Source organism: Trachemys scripta, chromosome 4 (genome assembly GCF_013100865.1).
Source record: "Trachemys scripta elegans isolate TJP31775 chromosome 4, CAS_Tse_1.0, whole genome shotgun sequence".
In the NCBI taxonomy this organism is placed as follows: Eukaryota; Metazoa; Chordata; order Testudines; family Emydidae; genus Trachemys; species Trachemys scripta.
In genome coordinates, this window is record NC_048301.1 from 75744527 (window position 1) to 75771625 (window position 27099).

The 27099-nt window shown below is 40.7% G+C and overlaps 1 long non-coding RNA gene across 1 annotated transcript; it reads left to right on the plus strand.

The window, feature by feature from the left end:
* Window positions 1–383: 383 nt before the first annotated feature.
* Window positions 384–26404, plus strand: LOC117877192. The gene is made up of 3 exons (XR_004645646.1): window positions 384–644; window positions 21045–21402; window positions 25505–26404. It is a non-coding gene; the product is annotated as an uncharacterized LOC117877192 (long non-coding RNA).
* Window positions 26405–27099: the final 695 nt, after the last annotated feature.

Genomic DNA, 27099 nt, shown 5'->3' on the forward strand with positions numbered 1-27099 from the left:
TGTCTGCCCTATTCCTTGCCATCTGCCCTGAGTATAGCATTCGCAGTGTGGCCCATCCAGGCACCTGGTCACATGAAGAATTAAAGTTAGCTTAAGTTTGGTTAAGGAAATATATGTGTTGTAAAGAAAGGCCCTGACAAGCAAATAGAAGGAAGGCCTTTAAAATAGTAAGTGATAAGGCCAGAAGGAATAAAATAGGGAGGATGTCTGGTTCAAAGAATAACTAATGAGATTAGCAGAAGTTTCTAAAAAGAAGGACTCTGACTGATAGGGGTGACTGCAAATGGTTTTAAATAAAAGAAGGAGAATCTGTCTTAAAATGAGCCAACACAGCCCTTCTCCAACCCACACACCAGTATTAAAGGCAATGGGAAAATAATTGGACAGCAAGGAGGAGGGAAGGAAAGGCCTTGGGAAGAAAGGCAGTTGTAAATCTTATCTGGATTGAGACTGGAGATAAGGGTGAACTGCCTGCAATTGTTTTTTGCTGAAGTCAGTAACTGGCAATAACATCACTTGTTTATAAAAGTGTATAAAAAGTAAACTCTTCAAGGGTTCATTGTTACTACCTGCCTCATCACATTAGAGCCAACCAACATGGGTCAACCAACATGGGTCTGAACACTCCTGGCTTTATCCCATTTGTAAGTATCTTGAGCAAATGCTTATAAATGTTTTTTTACTGTTTGGATGTAGTAAATTGTTTATTATTTAGACTTTTTTTAGGCATGTTTAGAACAATTGTATAAGTATCATTTGGCCTTTGAATTTAATAAAGGAATTTATGGTTAAATTGGTGTTTGGTGGTTTCTCATATTAACATGAATAATTTCAAATATTATTAATAATTCCAGCAATAGGTTTGGAAGAATCTGTTTTTTAATTATTTTGACAGACATCACTATTTATTTTCAAGCATGTTTTTCTATTTTTATTTATTAAAATTTTCACAGTTGTACAAAATTATGGGTTTTAAGCATATTTCCACCCAATTTTTTGGATCAATTTAAATGTTCACAGTTGGGGGAAATTATGTGGGGAGGGGAGCTTGGTTGAGGGTTGGGCAATTATTTAATGACAGTAGACATTGAGATTCAAAAAGTTAAAGCTTTATATTTGTTAAAACACAAAGTGTCAACATCACATGCCAAAATATACATAGTAAATATCCTTAACTCAAATTCTAATAAATTCACAAGCAGTATTTTTTTTACTTTGCTTATTTGTAAATTTTGTTTATTATTGATGGTATTATTATTATTTTTTTTGGTCGGTTTGTGTGGTTCAGTGAAATCGACATTTACTAATCCTTCTAAGACTTTCATATATAGCGCTGATCAGAAAAATTCTGTCAAAACATTTTTTCTGGTAGGGATTTGCTGATTTGTTGAAACTGAAATGTTCCACAGAGAGACAGTTCAATTTTAACGTAATTCCTTTGGAGACAGAGTTCCATCAGAAACCCAGTTGGTTTCCTGCCAGCTCACCTGCTTGCCCACTTGAGAGGCTGACAAGAAGGTGAGAACCAGGTTGCCCTAGAGTCCCGCTCACAAGCTGCCAGATTTGTGGTTCCTTGGTAGCCTGGGCTTCTTGGGGTTCCAGAGTTCATAGCTCTGGGGCAGCCTGGGAGGCAGACTGTGCTGGAGCTGGAGCTCCATTCCCTTTTGTGGAAAATTTTAAGATCTGAAATATCAAAATCTGTGAAACGGATTTACTTTTCTCCACCTAGCTCTAATATGTACATAAAATTACTATTAAGAAAAAAATAAGAATCCTGACATATGTGGCTTGTGATAAAGTCCATCATAAAAGAAGTGAGGAAAGAGCTGCTTTATACTGGTATATATAAAAAAGTACATATAGCATTCTATATACAGAAAATTATAGAAAGGAATAAACAGTACTTTACACATACAATGGACATTCCATCTGAGCATTACAACACTCATGAATTTATCATTAATCACATGGATAAGTATCAATTTTAGTTTATAAATAGAGGCACACAGAAGTAAAAATGACTTGTCTATGGTCACACAGGAGGTCTGTGACTGACCTGTGCGTCAAACACACATCTCCAGACTACCTAACCTGTGTCTTTAACCATATCTCTTGCTGTCACCCTCTGTTTCTTTCCATGGAGTGTAGGGGTTTGTATTTATGTGGAGTGAGTGGTGGTATTCCTTCATGCGCTATGTTGTATTTTCTCTAGCAACATTCATTACTTTCTACAGTAGGTCCGTTGGAAGCACTCTGACAGACTGCAATGGCTAAGGATAATGAGTAGCTCATTGCTAACCAAGATACCAGTTGACAGGACAACTTTCCATCCATTCACTTCAGTTGCGCAATTCATTTATGAAGCAATGGTTTACATTAGGTTTTGCTTTGGAACAATGCCCATGTCATTATAAAGAGGGTTTTCATGCTCTGATCCAGGGCATAGGCTCTTAGACTAGTAGCTACTGCCTGGAGTGAATAATAAATATGCATTCTCTGTAACTTAGCCAAGTAAAGTCTAGCAGATATTTGTGGACTTTGGCAAGAGCTCCTGATGTGTGGGAACTGTAAAGCTGCTGAAGATGAAAGATGTGCTTATTCCATTAGACCCAGATGTGTTTGCAATGCTGGCCAGTCAAGGATACATCAGCTAGGGGGCTTGAGTTTGGCTTTCTAATACAGGACCAAAGAAGTGACAAGTGAGTATATCCTGCTTGTACCAATAAAGTCAGAGTCAAACTATCATTCTCCCCCCACCCCCTTCAAATGCTGGAGTGAATTTTCTGGAGCCAAAAGGAGTCACACTGTCAGGCTTGGAAATTGAACTTCTCTGTGAACGTTTTCCAACAGTAAGCTTCCCTTACACAGTCCTGGCAACATGCCTTTGGTGCTAAGCCTGGAGACTCAAGTATTTCTCACACCTAGAAGTAATCCTTCCAGGTCAGGGACAGTGAAGCACACCGGTAAGGCAATATGAGAGAAATCTGTATGGATGCCTGTGCTATCCCTGCTCTCTACATAAGCAGGGACCATCAATCTCCAGGACTGTCAATCAGGCAACTTCCACTAGCACTAAATTCCATTTAACAAAGACTATAAATTCTGAGTGACAGAAAAGAGTTTAAGAAGAACAAAGTGAGACCCTGGATGACCTGAATAAGTGAGGAGAGAGCAAAAAACACTTTGTTCTTTCTGCAGAGCTTAGTTTAAAGTAGTAGTTGCTGGTAAGACAAGAATGGAAATGAAGAGTAGGGGAAGGAAAATGTTCTACAGGGGTATTGGAGGCAGTGGATTTCAGGAATATGTGAACACAGTGATGCTGTCTGAGCATGCACTGGGGAGAGAGAAGAGAAAGCTGGTCAGAAATTCTTTTTGGAAGGAGGGATGATAATATTATATATTCCGACACCATTACTAACAATGAATAGTACCTTTCACCAGGACCAGTCCATGAAAGTCAATGGAACTACTTGTGGAGTAAGATGCTACTCAACATTTGTAATAACGCTATCAGAATTGGGCCATTAATAAAATAATACTTTGCTCTTATAGAACACTTTTCATCTAAGAGTTTCAAAGCACTTCACAAAGGAGATTAGTTATGATTTGGGGCCCTGATTCAGGAAAGCATCTAAGTCCATGTTTAAGTGCTTTTCTGAATATGGATGATATCTTGAATTGGGACCACAGATGACTTTACTAAGAGGTCACACAGGCAACTTGGAAGATGAAAAAAACATATATAAACTTGTGTCAAATCTCAACCGCATGGAGCGAAAAAAGAAATGGCAGAAAATCATCTAAAGAGTGGTTGGAGAATTCAGAAGGAAGGTAAGACTAAGAAAGCAGAAGTATTTGTACCACTATACAATGGGAAAGAGTAAAGAAGGTCAAACACCAGAATATTGTAATGGTATGTGAGGCTTGTTGATGGAAGAAAGTTGTAGGAGCATGAAGATCATTCTAGAATGGTGTGATCTGGGGACTCATGAGGTATGAATATTGGGTAAATAATTATTTAAAATTGTTCATTAAAACAAACACATATTGGGCACTTATGAATAGTGCAAAATGATAACAGTGGAGAATGAAACCAGAGCACAGGTGCAAGGCTTCCTGCTAATGTGCTACTCATTGCCAAATCTGATGGGGGGGGTGGTGGTGATACTCTGAGGTGCTCATCTTGCCTAAGAGAACACCCAATGCATTTCACAAAGGGTCATTGCACAGGCAACATATTGTAATGACACTTCAGTTTGGGCTGGATTTCACATAAAGGTGAAAGTCTCTGTACTTCTAAAGCATGATCCTCCAGTCCACCTTTCCTCTTTGCTAGGTATTCTGCTTTCCAAATAGCACCCTACGTTAAATGTTACAGGGTCAGTTTTCTTGTTAATACTGCTATGTTAAACCAGGCATGTCTTCTATTGGGCCAAGTGAACAATCTCACTTGTTCTCTTGCTCATTACTTCTACTGCAAGGTCATTATGCTTTACGTGAAACATTTACAATAAAGAGGCTGCCAAGCTGGAAACCAAGTTGATTTACTGACTTTCCTTTTCTCATTTTCTAAAAGGAACTCTGCAGGATTTCTAATCTCTCTTCTATGGCATTCAGTCATTCAGAACCGAAGGAAAGTGACTGTGCTCATAATCTTTTGATGGAAACTAAGAGCAACCTGAGGTTAAATAAAATGATGTAGGCAATAACCTTTGGTGTAAATTACCAACGAGATCAATCAGCCCGAGGAGAAATGGTTTTGCTTAGCAGACATTAGGTCTTTTAGTCATCACTGGAGTGAGAACAGCACAAAGGGGGACTCCCCATCTCGATCCCCAGCTCATACAAATAAGTACTGTGACCTGCAAGAGACAAGAGCCAGGGGGAACTGAACATTTTGTTTCTTACCCCTCTGTAGACTGTTACTGCAGCATTTGGAACATAGGAAGATGAGAATTGCCACCCTGGGTCAGACCTGAGGTCTGACAGCAGCTAGTACCAAATGCTTCAGAAGCTGTAAGAACAGTTGTGGCATAATCTTCCCCCCTTATTAAATCTCATAGTAATCTAATAGTAGGGATGGGTTTAAACTCTGAGGCATGAGGTTTAATAACCTTTCCAACATTTCTGTTATCTTTAACAGCTATAACTCTGTATTTTTGTGTTATCCATATAAATGTCCACTGTCGTTTTGACCCCAGAATACATGTGATGTAACATGGAATAAGATTAGATCAGATATCAGATCGGATTTGCCTGGCACTCCTGTAAGGGTTGCTGCTGAAAATTCATTGTGCATTGAAGTTCATTTGCAAGTCATTTGCATGGAGGCCTTCTGCCTCCACACCTGGTTTTGTCATTATTTCTATTTGTAATACAGTAGTACCTAGGTGCTCCAACCCAGATCAGGGCCCTATTGTGCTAGACATTGTACATACGCATTCAAAGAGATAGTCTGTACGGCAAAGAATTTATAATCTAAACAAACGACGAGTAAGAGAACAAAAACCTTAGGCTATAGCTACCCTACGAGCTAGAGGTGTGATTCTCCTGTTCATATATATGTAAGTGCTCTAGCTTTCATTGAGATAGAAAGGGTATAGGTAGTACTGTAACCACCATAAAACAGGTAGCAGGAGTGGAAGCACAGCTGAACTGTAGCAACTACATACCCACTGGTTTTAGATGGGTTTATACTAGACATGGATCATCCGAGCCTCCGCTGCCACTACCTGTGCTACTGCAGCTACACTGCTATTTATACTCATGCCATCAATGAAAGCCAGCACAAATTGGTATACATGATCAGGGGAATCGCATGCCCTAGCTCACAGAGTAGACATCGCCTGAGTGTCATCAGCTTTAAGGCCTGTCCTCTCCCTCCCATCATGGTCCCTTGACAGTGCATCCCCACATGCAACCCCCTGGAGCCAGCAGTTCTAAAATACTGAAAAAGCCTTTATAAGATAGATAGCACCATTCATTCCCATGCCTTTAGCTTTCATGGATAATGTAATACTGCAGAGCTGCACCCAGATGGATGATTCATCAACTAATGCATACATGTTCAGCATGGAGAATGTTACAAGACTGCTTCATGTCTGTATGTAAACAAATAGTTAATACATAATGTGACAATTGATGGTGCTCAATGATCTATAGCATTGTTTATGGGTTTGGTATGACCAATAATGTCTGTTGCTGATGTGCACTGCAAATGGTTTCTTTTGTGCAGCTCTACACCAGCTTTTAACAGGCAACAAACTGTAAGGCCTTCTGTTTCAAGAAGATAGGTCCTGATCACTTGTGCTGCAAGAGAATCTTCACCATTTCTTGTTCCTAACAGAACTTATATTCTGTTAGTAGTTCTTCAGCCATTAGGAGGTAGCATAAATCACAGCTCCTTAAGCAGGTCTGATTTTGTCCTGCAGAGGGCACACATTTCCCGTACATTAAAATAAGATCAGTGGCCCTTTTTATATGTTGTTCTTCAGCTGTTCCAAGGGGATTCTGGTTAAAGTCAAAGCAAGGATAATTTGTTTAAATATCCATGTGATACTGAAGTTTGATCCTGAAAAATAAAGGATCATTCTAATACAAGTGTGTGTAAAATTAGAGCTATTTATATTAATGTAGCATGAAATTGGATCATCCTGTCAAATCTATACCTCTTGAGCTCTTAATGTATTTAAATATGATTCTTTTTTGCCATGGCTTTTCACTTTAACTCATTTGTTGAGCATTACAGGTTTATGGATAATGTGTTCATTATGGACGCCTCTGTTGCAGTGGTGGGCAACAGGGCCGGTTCTAGGCACCAGCGTTCCAAGCATGTGCTTAGGGCGGCACTTCTCAAGGGGCAGCATTCCGGCCCTTTGGGGCGGCACTCCGTTTTTTGGGGGTTTTTTTGCTTCGGCAGCGGCACTCCATTTTTTTTTGTTTGGTTGGTTTTTTTGCTTGGGGTGGCCCTGGTGGGCAACCTGTGGCCCAGGGCCTTTCAGGGTAATCTGATTGCGGGCCATGAGACATTTTGCTTTCGTTGACCATCCTCAGGGCAGGGCCCCCTGCACCTCTCAGTGGCTGCAGTTCGCCGTTCCTGGCCAATGGGAGCTGCGGGAAGCGGCAGGTCACAGAGGGAAGATAGTCTGGTAGAATGAGCATATACAATCCCTTGGAGGGCAAGCTTCTTAATTGTTTGGTAGAGGGCTAAGAAGGTGAGATTGAGGGGATAGAGCAGGAGGAAGACAGAGAAGGAGGTGACTGGACCAAAGTAGAGCTGCTTCCTTTCCCTTCCTCAGGATCTGAGTACTTGTCTTTTGGGTTCTAAGGGTGAATAAAGCATGACAATTTGAACAGAAGTGATGAACTCCTTGCTGTTTCTAAATTCCCTGACAGGCCACTGTAATAATGTAAGTGTTGAGAGTCTCTGGGTTAGGCTAAAAGGGGTAAAAAACAAGGGAGATGTCATGCTAGGAGTCTACTACAGGCCACCTAACCAGGTGGAAGAGGTGGATGAGGCTTTTTTTAAGCAACTAACAAAATCATCCAAAGCCCAAGATTTGGTGGTGATGGGGGACTTCAACTATCCGGATATATGTTGGGAAAATAAAACAGCGGGGCACAGACTATCCAACAAATTCTTGGACTGCATTGCAGACAACTTTTTATTTCAGAAGGTTGAAAAAGCTACTGGGGGGAAGCTGTTCTAGACTTGATTTTAACAAATAGGGAGGAACTCGTTGAGAATTTGAAAGTAGAAGGCAGCCTGGGTGAAAGTGATCATGAAATCATAGAGTTTGCAATCCTAAGGAAGGGTAGAAGGGAGAACAGCAAAATAGAGACAATGGATTTCAGGAAGGCAGATTTTGGTAAGCTCAGAGAGCTGATAGGTAAGGTCCCATGGGAATCAAGACTGAGGGGAAAAACAACTGAGGAGAGTTGGCAAAGGGACACTATTAAGGGCCCAAAAGCAAGCTATTCCGCTGGTTAGGAAAGATCGAAAATGTGGCAAAAGACCACCTTGCCTTAACCACGAGATCTTGCATGAGCTAAAAAATAAATAGGAGTCATATAAAAAATGGAAACTAGGACAGATTACAAAGGATGAATATAGGCAAACAACACAGGAATGCAGGGGCAAGATTAGAAAGGCAAAGGCACAAAATGAGCTGAAACTAGCTATGGGAATAAAGGGAAACAAGAAGACTTTTTATCAATACATTAGAAGCAAGAGGAAGACCAAAGACAGGGTAGGCCCACTGCTTAGTGAAGAGGGAGAAACAGTAACAGGAAACTTGGAAATGGCAGAGATGCTTAATGACTTCTTTGTTTCGGTCTTCACCGAGAAGTCTGAAGGAATGCCTAACATAGTGAATGCTAATGGGAAGGGGGTAGGTTTAGCAGATAAAATAAAAAAAAGAACAAGTTAAAAATCACTTAGAAAAGTTAGATGCCTGCAAGTCACCAGGGCCTGATGAAATGCATCCTAGAATACTCAAGGAGCTAATAGCGGAGGTATCTGAGCCTCTAGCTATTATCTTTGGAAAATCATGGGAGACAGGAGAGATTCCAGAAGACTGGAAAAGGGCAAATATAGTGCCCATCTATAAAAAGGGAAATAAAAACAACCCAGGAAACTACAGACCAGTTAGTTTAACTTCTGTGCCAGGGAAGATAATGGAGCAAGTAATTAAGAAAATCATCTGCAAACACTTGGAAGGTGGTAAGGTGATAGGGAACAGCCAGCATGGATTTGTGAAGAACAAATCATGTCAAACCAATCTGATAGCTTTCTTTGATAGGATAACGAGCCTTGTGGATAAGGGTGAAGCGGTGGATGTGGTATACCTAGACTTTAGTAAGGCATTTGATACGGTCTCGCATGATATTCTTATCGATAAACTAGGCAAATACAATTTAGATGGGGCTACTATAAGGTGGGTGCATAACTGGCTGGATAACCATACTCAGAGAGTTGTTATTAATGGTTCCCAATCCTGCTGGAAAGGCGTAACGAGTGGGGTACCTCAGGGGTCTGTTTTGGGACCGGCTCTGTTCAATATCTTCATCAACGACTTAGATATTGGCATAGAAAGTACACTTATTAAGTTTGCGGATGATACCAAACTGGGAGGGATTGCAACTACTTTGGAGGACAGGGTCATAATTCAAAATGATCTGGACAAATTGGAGAAATGGTCTGAGTTAAACAGGATGAAGTTTAACAAAGACAAATGCAAAGTGCTCCACTTAGGAAGGAAAAATCAATTTCACACATACAGAATGGAAAAAGACTGTCTAGGAAGGAGTACGGCAGAAAGGGATCTAGGGGTTATAGTGGACCACAAGCTAAATATGAGTCAACAGTGTGATGCTGTTGCAAAAAAAGCAAACATGATTCTGGGATGTATTAACAGGTGTGTTGTGAGCAAGACACGAGAAGTCATTCTTCCACTCTACTCTGCTCTGGTTAGGCCTCAGCTGGAGTATTGTGTCCAGTTCTGGGCACCGCATTTTAAAAAAAGATGTGGAGAAATTGGAAAGGGTCCAGAGAAGAGTAACAAGAATGATTAAAGGTCTTGAGAACATGACCTATGAAGGAAGGCTGAAAGAATTGGGTTTGTTTAGTTTGGAAAAGAGAAGACTGAGAGGGGACATGATAGCAGTTTTCAGGTATTTAAAAGGGTGTCATAAGGAGGAGGGAGAAAACTTGTTCACCTTAGCCTCTAAGGATAGAACAAGAAGCAATGGGTTTAAACTGCAGCAAGGGAGGTCTAGGTTGGACATTAGGAAAAAGTTCCTAACTGTCAGGGTGGTTAAACACTGGAATAAATTGCCTAGGGAGGTTGTGGAATCTCCATCTCTGGAGATATTTAAGAGTAGATTAGATAAATGTCTATCAGGGATGGTCTAGACAGTATTTGGTCCTGCCATGTGGGCAGGGGACTGGACTCGATGACCTCTCGAGGTCCCTTCCAGTCCTAGAATCTATGAATCTATGAATCTATGAATAGTCTAGTCCTCTAGTGTCTGGAGACTTGTGGAGCTGATATAACAGCTCCTACTATCAACAGAACTAATAGAGATTTAGCTTTAGCTCACCAGTTAGAGCTGTTGCTTTGGGATCAGATAGTGACAGGGTCAAGTGGCCAACTGTACTTTGCATGGGTGCCCACTGAATGACTGAGGTGCAAACAAGGCTGAGCAGGAATGTGTGACTATGAGGCCTATGTTGAATGTACTAAGCTGGTTTTATCTTTGAACATAGGTGCTGGAGGTGTATTAAAGGGGCAGAGAGAAATATGTGACCGTATTGTACATGAGTGCCTGGAGGAAAAGTAAATTTTAATAGTAGCATCACCTGAATGAGACTCTTCTACAGCTCAAATGCTAGAGCAGGTATGTTTAGATTCAAGATACACCCTGTATTTAGCTGGAGTAAGTGCAGATGTCTGACTCCATATATCTTCAGTCCTGTGAGAAGCACCTTCCATTCTGTATCCTTTGCTGTATGGTCTTTCCACCGCTATCCTGGGAAGACAGATAATGACTAGCCAAAGAATCTGCAAGCTAACATGCATGTTCTCCTTTTTCCATGGGTAAAAGCTCCTCTTCTCTATCTCTGAGAAAAGTGAAGGGTTTCAGAGAAATCCCAGAGGTCTTGGAGTGTTAATGGATGGACGCTGCACATGCTCTGCAGCACCAAGGCCCTCCCCCCCGCCCCCCAGATACTGTCTTAGAACCCTGGAGTGTCAATGCATATTTACTATCATTTAAAAATGAGACTTAGTGTCTCAGAGGTCTACAACAGTTGGAATATTTTACAGCCCATGAAGAAAGAAGGTTTTTTTTTTTAAATAATGGAGATAGTGAGACAATGCAGCTAGGAACGGTCCCATTGACACCAACAGAGTAAACTGCAGTCATTCGTATCCAAATCCTCTTCCTTTAAATTTTATTCCCTTTTCCTGATGCCACAAATGCAGAGATGATAGTAAATTTAGATTCTATAATCAGGCTGCTTCATTGCTTTCTCCAGAAATTTTATACTGCTGAATAAATCCAGCATAATGTGTGCAGATTAGCCGAGTTACTTAAAAGAGCAGACTGTCCTAGTGGCACATTTATTAATATCATATATAATGGGGATGTAACTGTACAGTAACTTTCTATTTAGCAAAAACATAAAAAAACCCAACTGCTAGTGAAGTTTACTGGACTGGCTCACTGCCCTCAAAGCTGAATTATGTATCCAAATGGCTTTTATGCATCATACACTGGAAGCTTATAAACCATACTTAACTGTGCTCTGACTCTTGGTACAGAAAGTGCACATCTATTATTTGTTGTAGATGCAACAGAATAATAGAAAATAATAATAAGAAAATCTGTCTACTACCCTGCAGACAGACAGAGTGATTCTCGCAATACCAAACCACCCCGATTTAAGATAGAGCTGTTTTTAGGAATGGATGTTGTGGCAGGAACATACCATCATTTTCAAATCTGTGTAACCAGTCCATGTCTGTACAAATATGGACTGTAGTGGAAATACCATGTAATAATATAAGATGATGAACACTATGTGACCAGGCAATTAGGGGTAGTAGTTATACATTGGGTTGTAAAATTTTCCTATACCAATGCATTGATCTAACTTAACAGGGGTCTGTGGGAAGAAAAAACAAGAAGACAACACAATAGTTTTGCAGATAAGACCATCCCAGCACACGCTTGAAAGAGAATGTGGTAGCTTCCTAGCTGCAAGGATCCTGTGTCCTCACTCTAACAAATCACAAGCCTTCTTTTGCCAAAGCTGGGAGCCTGGTGATCAAAAACATTCTGAACAGTTACAAGCCCTTCTCAGGAGAAGAAGGTGGGGGTAGGAGTCAATTGTGGGAGCTGCCTAGGAAGAAACAGACTGACACTGGGAGACTGAAAGAGTTGGATTTTCCCCCAAGATGAAGGGAATGGTAAGGCTTAGAGAAAGTCAGGCAAATGCACAGACTGATTTATTGTTTACAAGGTGTGTTTTCTCTGAAATGCTTGTATTTTAATAACTAGCAGTTCAAAATCAGAAGTTGGTCCAATACAAGATATTACCTCACCCACCTTGTGTCTCTATTTTCTAATAAATAATACTTTGCTTTAAGAAAGCTGTTTAGTCACTGATCATCACTGCTGTCACTCTTGGAGGGAAGAAAATCATAGGATCTAGACATAGGTCAGATTTACTGTGGTAAATCATGATTGATACACAGATGACAGTAACCCAGGGCCAGGCCTGAGGGTGGGAGAATCATGTGATTCCACACTGAGAAACATGTTCAAAAATTCATAGATTCCAAGGCCAGAAGGGACCATTGTGATTATCTAGTCTGACTTTTTGTATAACACAGTCCAGAGAAGTAACCAGAATTAATTCCTGTTTGAAGTAGAGCATATATTTTAGAAAAAAATCCCATATTGATTTTAAAAATGCCAGTTATGGAGAATCCACCATGACCCTTGGTAAATTGTTCCCATGGTTAATTACCCTCACTGTTAAAAATTTGCACCTTATTTCCAGTCTGAATTTGTCTACCTGTAACTTTTAGCCATTGGATCTTGTTGTACCTTTGCCTGATTGAAAATCCCATTATAAAATATTTGTTTTCCATGTAGGTACTTCTAAACTGTGATCAAGTCACCCTTCAGCCTTCTCTTTGTTAATCTAAATAGATTGAGCTCCATGAGTCTATAACTATAAGGCCTGTTTCCCGATCTTTTAATCATTTTCATGGCTCTTCTCTGCACTCTCTCCAATTTTTCAACATCCTTCTTGAATTGCCGACATGAGAACTGGACACTGTTCCAGCAGAAATGAGTACACCATAAGTGCCAAATAAAGAGCTAAAATAACCTTCCTAGTCCTACTTGATATTTTCCTGTTTATACATCCAAGGATTGCATTAGCTCTTTTAGCTTTGGTATTGCCATAGTTCATGTTCAGATGATTATTCACCATGACCCCCAAGTCTTTTTCAGGGTCACTGCTCAATGGCTAGTGGCCTGAAAGGGGGACTCAAAGGCCAGAAGAGATCAGAGTTGCTGTTCACTTGGTAACTGTCACATGAACATAATTGTCATCTGTTATATCATACATATGCCCTTAGTTCAGGTCTCTACCACTTGAGTAGAAGAAGAGTGTCCCTTAGTTCTGAGATACAAGGATGAAAACATCCAATGCATTTATAACACAGTAACCAACATAGTATATAATAGCCTATAGGCCTCCAACCATCAGAGGCCAGTAATACACACAATATATACCCTACATTATAATCTTACCAGTTTGGAAGTTGTGCCAATACACAGCATACCTCACCCAGGCCAGGCTAATCAGGATGGTGAAGATCAAATGTTTGCTTTCCTTCTCCCTCTGAGTTCATAAAAATAGCCCATACTTTACAAATCTGTTCAGTCTCCCAACATTTAAAGTAGATCAGAAAGGAAAATGTAGTTCATGTTCAAATTAATTTAAAGCACATTTGGCCAGAAATTGTGTCCTAGGTTAATATGATGGCTCAGTATATTAGGAACTGCATATTGAATCTTTCACCTCTAGAAGACCATTTCTATATTGATTCAGCCTAACTTAGCAATGACTAAAATATTTTACTAGTGGGTAGCTCTTTGGTGGCCTGTATGAAGTGAGAATGTTGGGTTTAATTCCAGTATTTAGTGTTAATTCCAGTATTTAGTGGACATTACAAAAAGCTACGATCAAACATGACGCTTCTAATTACCCCTTTTTATTAGCAGACTCATCAGAGATGCCAGAGACTGAATGGGTGTGCAACCTGTATGATTCTCTCTTCACTATGTGAACCGGTCTCCCTAATTCCCTAGTTAAATTGGCCTGGAGCAGTGAAGTATAAGTTCATGCTACTACTTCCCTTGCTGCACTTGTTCTGCAGATAGAAGGCATCAGTTTCCAAGGCTGTCAGCCTGGGACCATTCACTAGAACTAAAGAATTCACACACATGTTTTGAAGAAGTGGAAAATGGATATTCTACAGCTTTGTGAGGATTGCATCCTATCTGTGATGAACAGGAGGAGAGGATTTCCTCTGAAAATCTTTCTTGATGTAAATTGGGAGCTGTTACCAGAGGCAAAGGTGCACAGACAAGGTGGGAGATTTCTCAAGGTAGTCAGTCTTCTAGTGTTTCAGAAAGCAGCCACATTCAGGTAATAAAATACTGGGAACTTTGTGGTATGCTTGTCATTCTCCCTGTATCATGGTTTGTTACCAGTAAATACAATGGACAGAAACAACAGTACATTATATTGTACACTAACAAAGGGGTTGATCAGTTGTAGGTGCCAATGAATTATCATCAAGATCACTGCTCAGGTAATGACAGTTTGTTCGGATGATGTAATAGTTCTATTTTGTATTCTCATTGGAGGTTGCTGCCACTCAACATTCTGCTGGTTTAGTTGTCTGGATGGATTTTCTCTGATCTAATCTCCATATATAGATATCTATCTCTCATTGCCAGGGTATCTGACCACCTGCTTGAGTAACTGAATTTAGCTCTTTTTTCATGTCTGAAGTTTTAAATCAAAACACACAGAACAGTAATGGTGAAAAATGTGGTTGAAAGAAATTATCTTTCATGGCAGTTTTATGGTATTACTATTCACAGTGCCTGGGTGATCCACTGACCTAAAGAAAAGACACTAACCACGTCCTGCATTTCCACAATGAATCATAAAATATATCATATTTTGATCAAGAGGAATAGGACATTTTCAAGCACATGCCTCAGTTTTTAAACTTTATTTTCTCATTAAGGTTTGTTTTGTAACTTGGTATGAAAAATTAATCACATTTTTAAGTTCTCAAGCTAATGGGTCATGACGGGCATTTCCCATCACACGCAAAATCAGTGAGTCACTTCTCGTACTTTGCTTGTCCTCTGCCTAGTGTCACTGCAGTCCTGGCCACAAGAAGATCTCCTACTAAGGAGCAGGACAATGTCACCACCAACTGTCTGAAAAAAAATTCCAGGGTTGAATTTTAAGAGATTTCAGTGGTGGAGAAAGACAGGAGAGTCTGATGGCTCTGCAAACTGAAGTAATTTCTCTCTCTCTCTCTCTCTCTCTCTCTCTTTCTCTCACACACACACTCACAATGTGCCTTAGCCCTGACCTGGACAGACACTGCTAGGAGAGTGCAGGGAGTTCTAACTCCTTGAGAATTTAGTCCTTGGCCTTTCTGCTGAGACTGCTAGCAAGGGAGCAAACTGTAGTGGTGGGTTTTGGGATTTGTACTTTCACCCACTAGGAACTGGCCTCAGAATACCAAACATTTATATTCTTGACAAAACTACCCTTAGATAGTAATGATTTTGTCACTGCTGACCCAGACAAGATTTAAACCTTCCTCTGCAGCATGGGGCATGGGTCACTTGCTGGAAGATTCTCTGCATCTTGAATTCACTTCTAAACCATGATTTGAGGACTTCAATGGCTCAGACACAGGTTTGATACAGGAGTGGGTGGGTGAGATTCTGTGGCCTGCGTTGTGCAGGAGATCAGACTAGATGATCATAATGGTCCCTTCTGATCTTAAAGTCTATGATTCTATGAAAAGCTCCATATCCCTTTAGTAATACCCCTTGCCATGTGGTCTTTCTCCTGTTGTTCTAAAAAGAAGTCAACATAGGTGTAAAGTGTTCTCTTCTGTGACATAATGTCATCAGAGTTCTGTTGACACCATCTAGTCACAAATATGAATTCCTCTGCTATGCTCCAAACTTTAAATCTGGGGAAGAGATTCTTGAAAATAAATAGAAACCTGGGACAATCAAAGAAGTTAAAACAATAAAAAGAAAGAGAGAGAGCGAAAATAAAGGAATAGGAAAAAAATTACTAGGTGTTGGGATATAGCTCCATCTTACCAGGCAGTGACTTTTCCTATGTCAGCAGGGGGTCATTCACCAGTTGTTGATCTGCCTGACCCAAACAGCTCAGTTCATCCCTGGGAATGCTGAGGTTATTATTTTAAATCTTGCAGGTTTTAGCAAATTTTAAACTTACTCCAGCAGAAATATTAACTGAGTGTATCTTTCATGTAAATTATTTCATATTCAGAATGTGAAAATTCTCATTTCAGCAGCATCAGCTCAAGTAGAAACTACAAGTCCTCCAACAGAAAATTAGCAAACATTTCTTCTGTCTGTTGCAGCTGAAGCATGTTGTGTTTTTTTCCCCCCAGGCCCAGATGTATCCCAGCCTTACTAGCTGATGCAACTACTGTAGCTACTTTGCAATATCCCCAGGGATAGCCACCCTATGTATACAAATGACTATTAATTAATCATAAAAAAGACAAGAGTTGGAATAAGAAAGCAAACAATTTCTAAGCGAAAAGATGCCAGAGATTCTAGGACCTTCCTCCATAATTCAGTTTTATTGGATTTCTTGAATGGTAATGCTGCTTAAACGATGTACAACACCATACATTCTCTCCCTATGCACAGAGCTGTTCCATGTGTGGCAGAGAGAGAGGCTGCTGTCAAAACTTTTAAGAATCACTAACCGTGTAAGCTTCACACCATACTGCTGAGGAAGAGGAAATATTATGGCCTTACATTTTCAAAATTTGGATTCAGAGTGCCTCAATTTTTAGGTCTAAAAATCAGGCCCTTTTGAAGGTGTCAGGTTGGGAACATAAAATTGAGGTCTCCAAAATGACTAGTCACTTATAGCTAACTATTTACATCTATTATCCCCATTTTACAGGTGGGTAAAATGAGACATAGGTTTTATGATTTACCCAAGCTCGTACAGCAACTCAATAGCAGAGCCAGGACTGGAACCCGGGAACCCTGAATCCCAGCTCTGCAATGGAACTAGTGAATGCCATTTTGAAAGTGCTTTTTAAACTCTTTATTGTTTATGATTTTCTCTACTTGCTCTCCATTTGTTTCCCAGTTTTTATTAATTCTGCTTATGCAGCCACAGTTTTCACTAGTGCAGTTATTGACAGTAAAGCCACTGCTGACTTTTATATTACATAATGGCCTGAAAGAATTTAGAAGATCGTCCAGGAATTTGGTGATGCAAGCTGATAATTAACAATTAGAGAACCAACCAACTTGGCAAAGTGGGAAACTTTCCAAATCTTACTCAAATTCTCAAACCAACATTGAACTGAAATTAATTTTGATGTTTTACAAGTCTGAGAAAGTGCTGCCCTTTTGCTCTTCATGACATCAGGGTTTGAATTGGAGAGAAAAAGTGGTGCTACTCTCAAATCCAGACTCTTCCTACAAGCTGAGCTCCAGCTGCTCGAGAGGACAAAATAAGACCTCATTCTCAGTAGCACATAATAGGATCACGTAGGCTCTGCTGGGTTTCTCAAGCTTGTCTCTCCTTCAGGCTACTTATATATATAGATGGACAACTTTGTCCAATTTTTTGTAACATTCCAGCTGTCATAAAATGCTATATTTTTAATATAAAACATTATGAGATTGATTCTCCCTTCACACAAAGTTTACATCCAGTGCAATCTCATGTGTTCCCCTAGAGTTACTTATGATTGACATCATGTAAATGGAAGAAGAATGAGGCTGAGCCTGTCTACCCCATATCAAGAGCAACTGAAGTCAGTAGCATGAATTAACCCTTTGATACCAGAATTGGAATATCATAATGCACCTGGCAAATTGTACAGGGGGTGCAATGAATTTTTGTTTAAATCTTTTTTACCATTAGATTTTGCCGGTACTAATGATAGTCCAATTGCATATATAGGGGTAACTTTATATTCAGTCCAGGCAGACAAAGGAGACTTTGAGAATACTAATCCAAACCCTATATACACTATACACTCATGGCTAAATCTGAGAGAAAGGAAAGAGACAACATATAGTGAACAACTGAGATGCTCTGGTTGATGCTCAACTATACCATGTCAACATAAAACTCAACACTGAAGCTGCTGCTGAACTCAGCACTTGGCCTGGGTAGGAAATGAAGCCTCGCACCTTTCTATAAAGAGCTCTCCAGTGTTCACATCTGGAACAGAGAGAAGCTCTGTAGAGTCTCACGGCCACAGCAGCACATGGCAGAAAGTTAAGGAGTGAGAACATAGAAATAAAAAATAAGAGACTCCAGAGGCAACATGGGAAAAAAGAAGAGGAACCCAGATGAGTCCCCGACAATCGATACAAGAAGTACGCTTTTCTGTGCTGTGCAACTGACAAGAGATTCACAGAGAAGGACAAAGTTATATATATATATATGTGCATGAACAGGAGAACTAGACAAGGAAATTCCTAAGTTGGTGAGTCTATAATGAGTTATCCTGCTGCTGAATGCCTATGACCTCATGGTGAGACTAATGCTGGGACAGGGTATGATGGACAGGGATGGTTGCTGGGACAGCACAGATTTTACAGCACTCCTAGATCTTAACATCAGTGACTTCAGAACTGAACAATATTCAAAATGCTAATCATCAGTCTAAAAATATCAGGTTGGATATCAGGAAAAACTATTTCACTAGGAGGGTGGTGAAACACTGGAATGCGTTACCTAGGGAGGTGGTGGAGTCTCCTTCCTTGGAGGTTTTTAAGGCCCGGCTTGACAAAGCCCTGGCTGGGATGATTTAGCTGGGAATTGGTCCTGCTTTGAGCAGGGGGTTGGACTAGATGACCTCTTGAGGTCCCTTCCAACCCTGATATTCTATGATTCTATGAAAAAGACAATAAACTAACCTCTGGGGGAAGATCAGAAATTGACAGAAGCAACATCACTGCAATTTCCTAATCAGAACTTCTCACTACTAGATTATGTGCACAGTGAGATATAGAAAACAAAGCAGAATCCTACAAATATATAGAAACAGTGATCCCAGTTAGGAAGAAAAAAATGGGAAACATGAAACACAATGGAACCCTTGAGACAAATGATTGTGAAACAGTGACAGAGATGTTCTGGTCCCCTGATTAAGACAGCAGGGATTGCAGAAGTAACTCTCTCGCACTATCCAGTAATAAAACACTTTCCATTAAAAAAAGAAAAGTAGAAGAAAGAGGGACTAAAGTACTGTCTAACTCTGGGGGCATGTCTATATGGAGAGTTAGTGTGTGGCACGCTGGGGTGTAAGTCTACAGTGCTGTAGTATGCTACATACTCGCTGTCCATGTGGATCCTGCCACTGCACACTAAAATTCCATAGTGCGCTTTGTATACTGCTGTTGCATCCTATCAGACGCAGCACAGCATTGGCCTAGCACTGTGAAGTCAGAGCTGGTATCAGCTCAATAAGTAGGTGGGAGATGAAGCTTGAACTGCCTTTTCAGGAAGGACACTGCAGTTCAACAAAGTGTCTGGGTGAACACTCTCATGGAAATAGGATGCAGGGAGAAAGCGAAGAGACATTAAAAACTATGAAGAAGAGATTTCATGGGCTACATGGGAGGAAAAGAAGAGGAGCCTAGAAAAGTCACTGTAAACAGATAAGGTGTGTGTGTGTGTGTGTGTGTGTGTGTGTGTGAGTGAGAGAGAGAGAGAAGGCAAACACAAAAAAAAGCTCAGGGAAATCTCTACATCAGTGGGGTCATGAGCTGAGAACTTGGGAGATGGCAGTGAGAGCTCCATGGATCCTGGGAATTTTGGTGCTGAGAATGATTGTTCTGGGATTTTTTTCTAATTGCATTGGGAAGCTAGAAAAACAATACAATATGGAATTATAAAGAAAATAAACAAGTGTTCTATCTGCCCTGGTTCAGACCAATAAGTGGGGCTTTGAGTGCCTTGGGGAATGTGGCTGGGTGGGATTATTTCGTATATATAAAGAGTTTTGAGCTTATGTAGGAGTTTGACTAGGAAGGCTTGGTTTAGGGGCAGTTGCTCTGGCCTGTGATGAGGAATTGACCAGGACCGGTAGTGTTTTGTTAGGCCTCTACATCTGACTGGCAGATTAGACATTGTTCCTCTTCTGCCATGACACAGGAATTAAATGAGCTCCCTGCAGGTTGAAAGGTGCCTTATCTTTCACCCCTGTGAAGCTGTCATATGGAGCCTTGGGTGAGTACAGGGCAGGGAAAATCCAATCCCCCAGGAGACATTTGACAGAACAAATCCACTGTCATTCCAACAGAGGAAATCAGAATGAGCTGAAAACATACACAACAAAATTCTATTGGAATCACCAACTCTAATCTGTATTGAATCCCCTCAGGCTCCATGTTCTCTCATTCCACAAGAGATTGCACATGAGACTAGTGAATATGAGCTGAATTCAATGGGGTAGTATCCCCTCCACATAGCCCGAGTAACAGGTGAAGCTCTCACTAGGACTAGTTGTTGAATCTGGACAGCTGGGTTCACCCTCTGGCCACTATCCAATCTGTTTCAACAGGTCTATTGTAAGGAGGGAAAGAGGGCATATCCCCTTATATGTTATAGACAACTGTGTCTAGTCACTCAGAGCAATTGGCAGGGGACAGGCCATGTTGTCTATTATAAAGCTCTCTGATGTCTAGGTCACAGTAGTGGGACAAAAGTTAGCTCTTTGTATCTAAGGGTGTCTGACTTTAATGTACCAAGTTGAAGAGGAGTGAAGGATGAATGAAGAGGAGTGAAGGGGAGAATGCCAACGAAATGCCACCTTTGAAAGGGAAATTAATGTGAAGTTTCATTAAGGTTTCTACACTGAAACATCCCCCTGGGGTTTTCACCCATCAGCTTTGTAGGAAAGGAACATAGATCTTCCTGATGTTGCAGACCATCCTTGTTTAACCCCTCCTCTTTTGGGAAGGCCAAGATGGGCAATGTAGGGTCTCTTCAGAGTGCCACACTTTGGGGCTATGGAGATTTTTCTCATTGCTGAGTTTTGTGCATGGAATAAAAAATGCACTGTCTTCAATGTCCCCAAATCTTCAAACACCATGAGCCAGCTTCCCCCAAAATAATGAGCCTGGTTTAGAAAGCAGCAGATTGAAAACTTAACAATTCACATTGTTATTTTTCTACCTTCCAGTTTTTCAGGAGATCCATCAGGAGACTACAGCTTTCTGCCTTTCATTTTCTCATCTGAGCAGGTGATGAGTTCCCAAGTGGTCTCTGTGCTGGCTGAAATCCCAGACATCTGGGTGTGAAAGGCTTCAGAGTCCCAATGAGGGCAATTTCAAGTTCATGCTACCCTCTTAGTCTCCCAATTTAGCCTGGCCAGTTGAATCATAAAAGAAGAAGGAGGAAGAGGCTCTGAGGTGGCTGGGGGCTATTGTATGCTTAGGGGACTGCAGGACATGTAGAGATCAACATTGGTGTCTACTGGTCTTGGGCAGAAGGTGAATGAAAAACATGCAGGAGCCATTGCATTTCCAGGATGCCAGAAGGTAAGTTCAATGTTTGTTGATGGTGCATGAAAGGCAGGGCCCCTTCTAGTGTCCAGGGGCCTTTATCCAATTTCAAAGTCTCCATAGGGGCAATCTGAAGTTCTACAGCAACCTCATGATCCCATAGGTCAGATTGGCCAGGTGTATGGAGGCTGGTAAATCTTAAAAAGCTTGGCTATCTGCTGTTCCCTGTTTGCTATTATTTGGGGGTGCTAGAGGCTTCAGGTATTTGAAAAAGTTCCCTAAGTCCCCCAGAAAGATGATGATGTAATAATGTTTCTAGAGAGGATCCTGAAGGATCATTAATGAGGAGGCATGTACCAATTCCTCTGGCAGTGGGTGATGGACAGCTGGGCTGTTTTGCTGAACTTGCGCACAGAGTCAGTTGTCTCTCTCTGTGTAGATGGGGCCCTGGAGTGTGAAACAGGGCAGGCAGCCCTTTCCCAACTCACTTGATTGCTTCCTCCTCCTATGTAGATAGAGGGAAAGATGAGGCCAGTGGAAGGTGTTTCTTGCAGTACTGCCATGCTACCTTGCCCTGTATCCCAGTGCAGGGTGACTATGACTCTCTTAAGGGCCACCCTCCCTGAGGAAAGCCCCTTGGTAACAAATTCCACCATTACCCTCCCTCCTGGTGGGAGCCAGCAACTGGCATGAGGTGCCAGGGTGAAAGGGCTCTCATTGAGGATGAGGATAATGGGAGGGTATTGCCAATTCTCTCTTTCCCCCCCCCCACCTCCGAAGAATGTTGCACTCCCCCTGGTAAGGCTAGACTCCTGCAAGCATGTTTTGCAATCCCAATGGTAAGAGTTAACCGTCTCCTGAGATGGGGACATCTTTTTATTCATTGGAGGGTTTAATTATGAACCACACCAGAGTGACACTGGGCGGTTAAGCAAAACCCCCACTGCTACCTGCAATGCTGGGTATATAAAATATCAGGGGCATCCTCCAAACTCATTGATCGCTCCACACTTGTTTGGTAGAGGGGGCAGAGGGAAGGACACTCCCACTGAAGATTCTGTAGTAGAAGAGGAGCTATAGGTGAGATTTGGGTGGCTGCCATTTTGAGAGAGTGGAGAGGGATGTTTCTGGGTCTAACTTCTTGCATAAACAGCCAGTTTCACTTTATCAAAGCATGTTTAGAAATAGATAATGCTGCCCCTCTTTTGGTTATACGTTGGCTGCCTTCTAATTTAAGCATGGTGTTTACTATCCTCAGTCCCTTTGCACGTTGCCAGTGGACTTTGTATCCCATGGTTTTGCGAGCTTTTGGCATATTAATGTTGCTCATCAGTGGAGATCTATTAGGATGTTATGCAGAAACTGTGGTAAAAAAATCCCATTTCCAAAGCAATTTGGGGGGTTGGAGGTTGTTATTTTCAGCCTTTGCTTTCGTTGACAATATGATCTTCCTGAGTAATTTATTACATGCTACAAAACAAAAAAACCCTAACATTAAAAGAATGTTAACATTGAAAAATTAAGCACTCAAAAGTTAGGAAATGCCAGAATTAAAGTTGTCTGTGCAATTTTAATTTGCCTTCATATGAATATATTATTATATAGTCTTGAATTTCATGATATATACTTGATTTTTTTCCCCACGGGACCATTCAACATGCAGGATGAACCTACTCTGTGGATAAATCAGTGTTCTGTATTGAAGATTGCTGTTGTCTGTAGGACCTCTGTATCATTTGTAGTAAGTAGTAAATAGGCACGTAGTAAATTAGGAAAGGAACATCAGAAAGAGAAAGGATGGTCTTCCTGGTTTAGGCAGCTGAATATCACCCTGAAGAATTGGATTCTCTCCCTGCCATTGACATAGTTTTTACATGATTCTGGGCAGGTCACATAAACCAAAAATTTCACAGGTGGCCACTGAGTGTTCCTTATTTTCCAATTATCCAACTTGAGACCCTGGGATCTGATTTTACTCACAACTGCAACTGACGTCAATGGGAGCTGTGCTCTGAACATATGAAGTGCTATATAATGCTAAATACTCTGAAATACCAGGCCCTTGGCTTCTTAAATTGGGCTCTCAAAGTTAGTTGACAATTGTGATCATTTTCTTTTTAATCTCTGTGCTTTAGTTAATACCACCAACACTCCACAAAGGAGTGCTGTGAAGATAAGTTCATTAATGTTTGTAAAGAAATAAGATACTATGAGAGCACCCTAGAAAAACTTAAGAGGATATTAATAATTCTGTATTCAGTGCCAGATTTGGATGATGTGCAGCAAATAAGGCACGGGGGTTCTTCTGGGAAAAATAGTATTTGATTATGTAATTAAGGACTGTATCATAATGCATATGAAGAAGGGAGCTGACTTAGTATTGCACAGGTAACCTTAACTCTGGCATTTCTTAACTTTTGAGTATTTTACTTTGCAACCTTAATATTCTTTAATTTAGGGTTTTTTATGTATTTATTATACATACTGCACGCTAAGTCCTTTAAGCTACTGCTGCACTCACGTCTTCTGACAGAGAGAAATTTTATAGCAAAGGACATCAGTGAATGCTAAAATGTCTTTGAAATCACAAAGGAGAGTGACATCCCCAAAGAAGACATCTTCAACAATGTCAGAATAACAATAAGAAGCAACAGGAATATGACCCTTCTTCTAAGGTCATGCCCACTGCACATTTGTTAAAGGAAAATTCTCTTAGCAGTGAGAAACCCAATAATTTAAGACAGTTTAAAACTACATTTCACAAAGAACTGAAAAACATATTGTAGGGAAGAGAACAATCCTGCTTTGGAGGGATGGATGAAAGGGACATAAAAGGTCTAAGCCCAGAGCTAGGTCTGTGCACTGCTCAAGTTCCACTTAAGCCCTAAAGGATTTAAGTAGTACATAGGCTTCTGCTGACCCTTTGCAGGGGTGATTTTCACTCCCTGTGCATACTGCAAAGGTCATAACTAAGAACTGTTACAGAACTAAGTCACTTCTGTACAGTAGGGACTCCAAATATCAAATCTGGCAACTAGAGCTGGGTGAATATTTCTTACAAATCCTTTATTGTACACGTATTTAATTCCTTCCCATTATGAAATTTCCACTAAGACTGTGGTTTTCTCAAGTGTAGTGATTAATCAAAAACACTTGCCAAATAATTTTCGGGGGAGAGAAAGAGAGAGGAGGAAATAAGATATTCTTGAGTTGTAGGTGGCTTCTTCTTTGAAAAAATTTGTTGTTCAAAATTTGAGCTGGTTTGATTGGATATACAGTTCACGTAGTATGTTTCCGTTCACTGACTGTATGACTGCAGCTCTTGGAATTAGATTTCTGGTGGGAATGATGACAGCTAAGTCATTATTCAAATTATGGTAGCGTCTATAAATACCAACTGAGACTGGAGCCCCATTGTACTTGGTGCTGTACGTGCACATACAGAGTAAGAGACAGACCTTGCCACAAAGTGCTTACAGTCTAAATAGACCAGGGAGGGTAATGATGGGAGGGTAATTGGCAGTACAGAGAAGGTCACACAGCGGTTCAGTACCAGGGCCGGGTATAGAACCCTCTAGTATACAGGAATAGCGTAGTGTACCTTTAAGTAGTTGTAAGCCCTCTAGTGCCACTTACTGTGCTCTGTGATTTTGAAGTAGTCAGAAACCAATCAGAGCCTGCATTAGCTATGCAGCTAGGGCTTGTGTGAATGTTTAATACACATGATTATTTGGGACTCAACAATGCCAATGTGGTTCTTTCAAATTTTAATTTTTGTGTGTGCAAAGACTGGCAATGGGAGAGTCCTCACCCAATGAATTCACTTTCCATGAATATACTACCATATTTGCTTAAATTTCACAATTCTCATGAACATTCCTGATGTAAACCCATGTTAGAATATCTGCCCCAAAGTGAAAACAGAGAGATTATAGTTGCTGAGTGCTGCTGTCGCACATAGCTGATAAATGTGTTTGTACTCCCAGAGACCCACCTAATATCCAGAATCAAGAGACAGAAGACATTTTACTGTTATGCCTATCTGTGACCGGTAATAAGACCATTAAATCTCAAATGATCTCTAAGCCACCTGTCAGCAGCAGGAATGTAAGTATTGCTTTTCATTACTGCATTTCAGAAACACCAGCCTGTGACACACACCAGAGTGACACAGATCAGGGAGAAGAGACCAGAGACAATAGAAAGGACTCATCACAGAAGTGTCAGGGACCTGGATCCAGCTGCCAACACCATTCAGGAGACATCTCCATTCTGGGGAGCATCATGGGACTACACATCAGACTGGGATGCATTCCCTGTTGTTCACAGAAAGACAATTTACATGTGGAACAAGTTCAGGCATATTTTCCCCACTTGAAGGAGTGTATCAGCGGGGGTGTGTGTGTGTGTGTTAATATTTATCCTCATGCGCTGAGCCACAGAAATTCTATTTGGTTTCATTGCTTATGCTAAATTTTGCCCTTCTTTGTTCTGAAGAAAGTGCTCAAGACTGTGAGATTTATTGAACTAATGACAGTGTTTAGTGATCGATTTAACCAACCCTCCCTACCACCAAACTACCAGTCAGAAATATGCATCAGAAGGGGGAGACCTCTGTGACCTCTGGTTCCTTGATGTTCACCATGAGTGAGGCCCGTTCTACATGTAAATTGAGAGAATTTGATATGGAAGCCACTGAGAAGCACTAAATGGAACCTCACAATGCCATGTTTATGCTTACTTCTCTGAGGTTAGCTACACTTTAAGGGGTTTATTTTCAGAACTGTGGCTTCCCTGTTTTGCAGGTACAAGTCTGACCTTCATTTTTGGTCATTTGACATTTGACTGGCTGCATCTCTAGATACAGGCATTAATTAGCTAGGTAGAGGTACATCTACCCAGATTTGCACATGTGGTCCATTTTGCAGGCACTTGAGTCAGGGCACAAACCTTCAGCCATAGAGGACAGGCCATAGCCAAGCTGCAAATATATCCCCTAAATTTGGTTAAGTCTATCCTCTTGTGGCAGGTCCATAAAGACAGTATATGCCCTACTACTGCTACAATTAAAGGTTAGTATGATTTAGGTCAGAAGCTTGTATTTTTGGAGCTTAAGATCTAAAATTTTCCCTACCTTCCCCCAAACTCTAAGCATGTGCCATTTCAGATTACCATGACATTCAATTACAAGGTACTACTAATACAGTAAACCACATTGATGATCATGCTATAAATGCACACCTGCCTAGGCAAGTAGACAGACAGACAATGGATGCTTTATTCTCTATTTGTCAGAGACCGTTTTTGTTTCTTTTCGATCCCTAAGTTTAGAGGAGGAAAAAATTACGCCAAACATTACAAGAAGACAGGTATTCTTACATCATTACCATGTCTGTTCAGTATACAGCACTGTTTATGACTTTGCCAGTTCTCTCTCCGTAAAGCCAACTCAAAATTGCAAGAAAACATGTCTGATCTTCATGTGAAGTTGTGAAGTAAACACATCATCAGATACAGGGATTGTTTTATAGTGTAAATAACAGTCAGGTTAAATTACCACTATAAAGACTCATGAACTGTGATTTCTACTTTTCTTAGAATATAGTTACTTTATTACTTAGTAAAAACGGAGGGTGGTCGTAGTCCCTGTTGCTACTGAGTATATATATACCCCCAGCCCAACGGCTAAATCAGGATAAAAGTGTTCAGTAATTTCTTTTCCTGGGGCTGCAT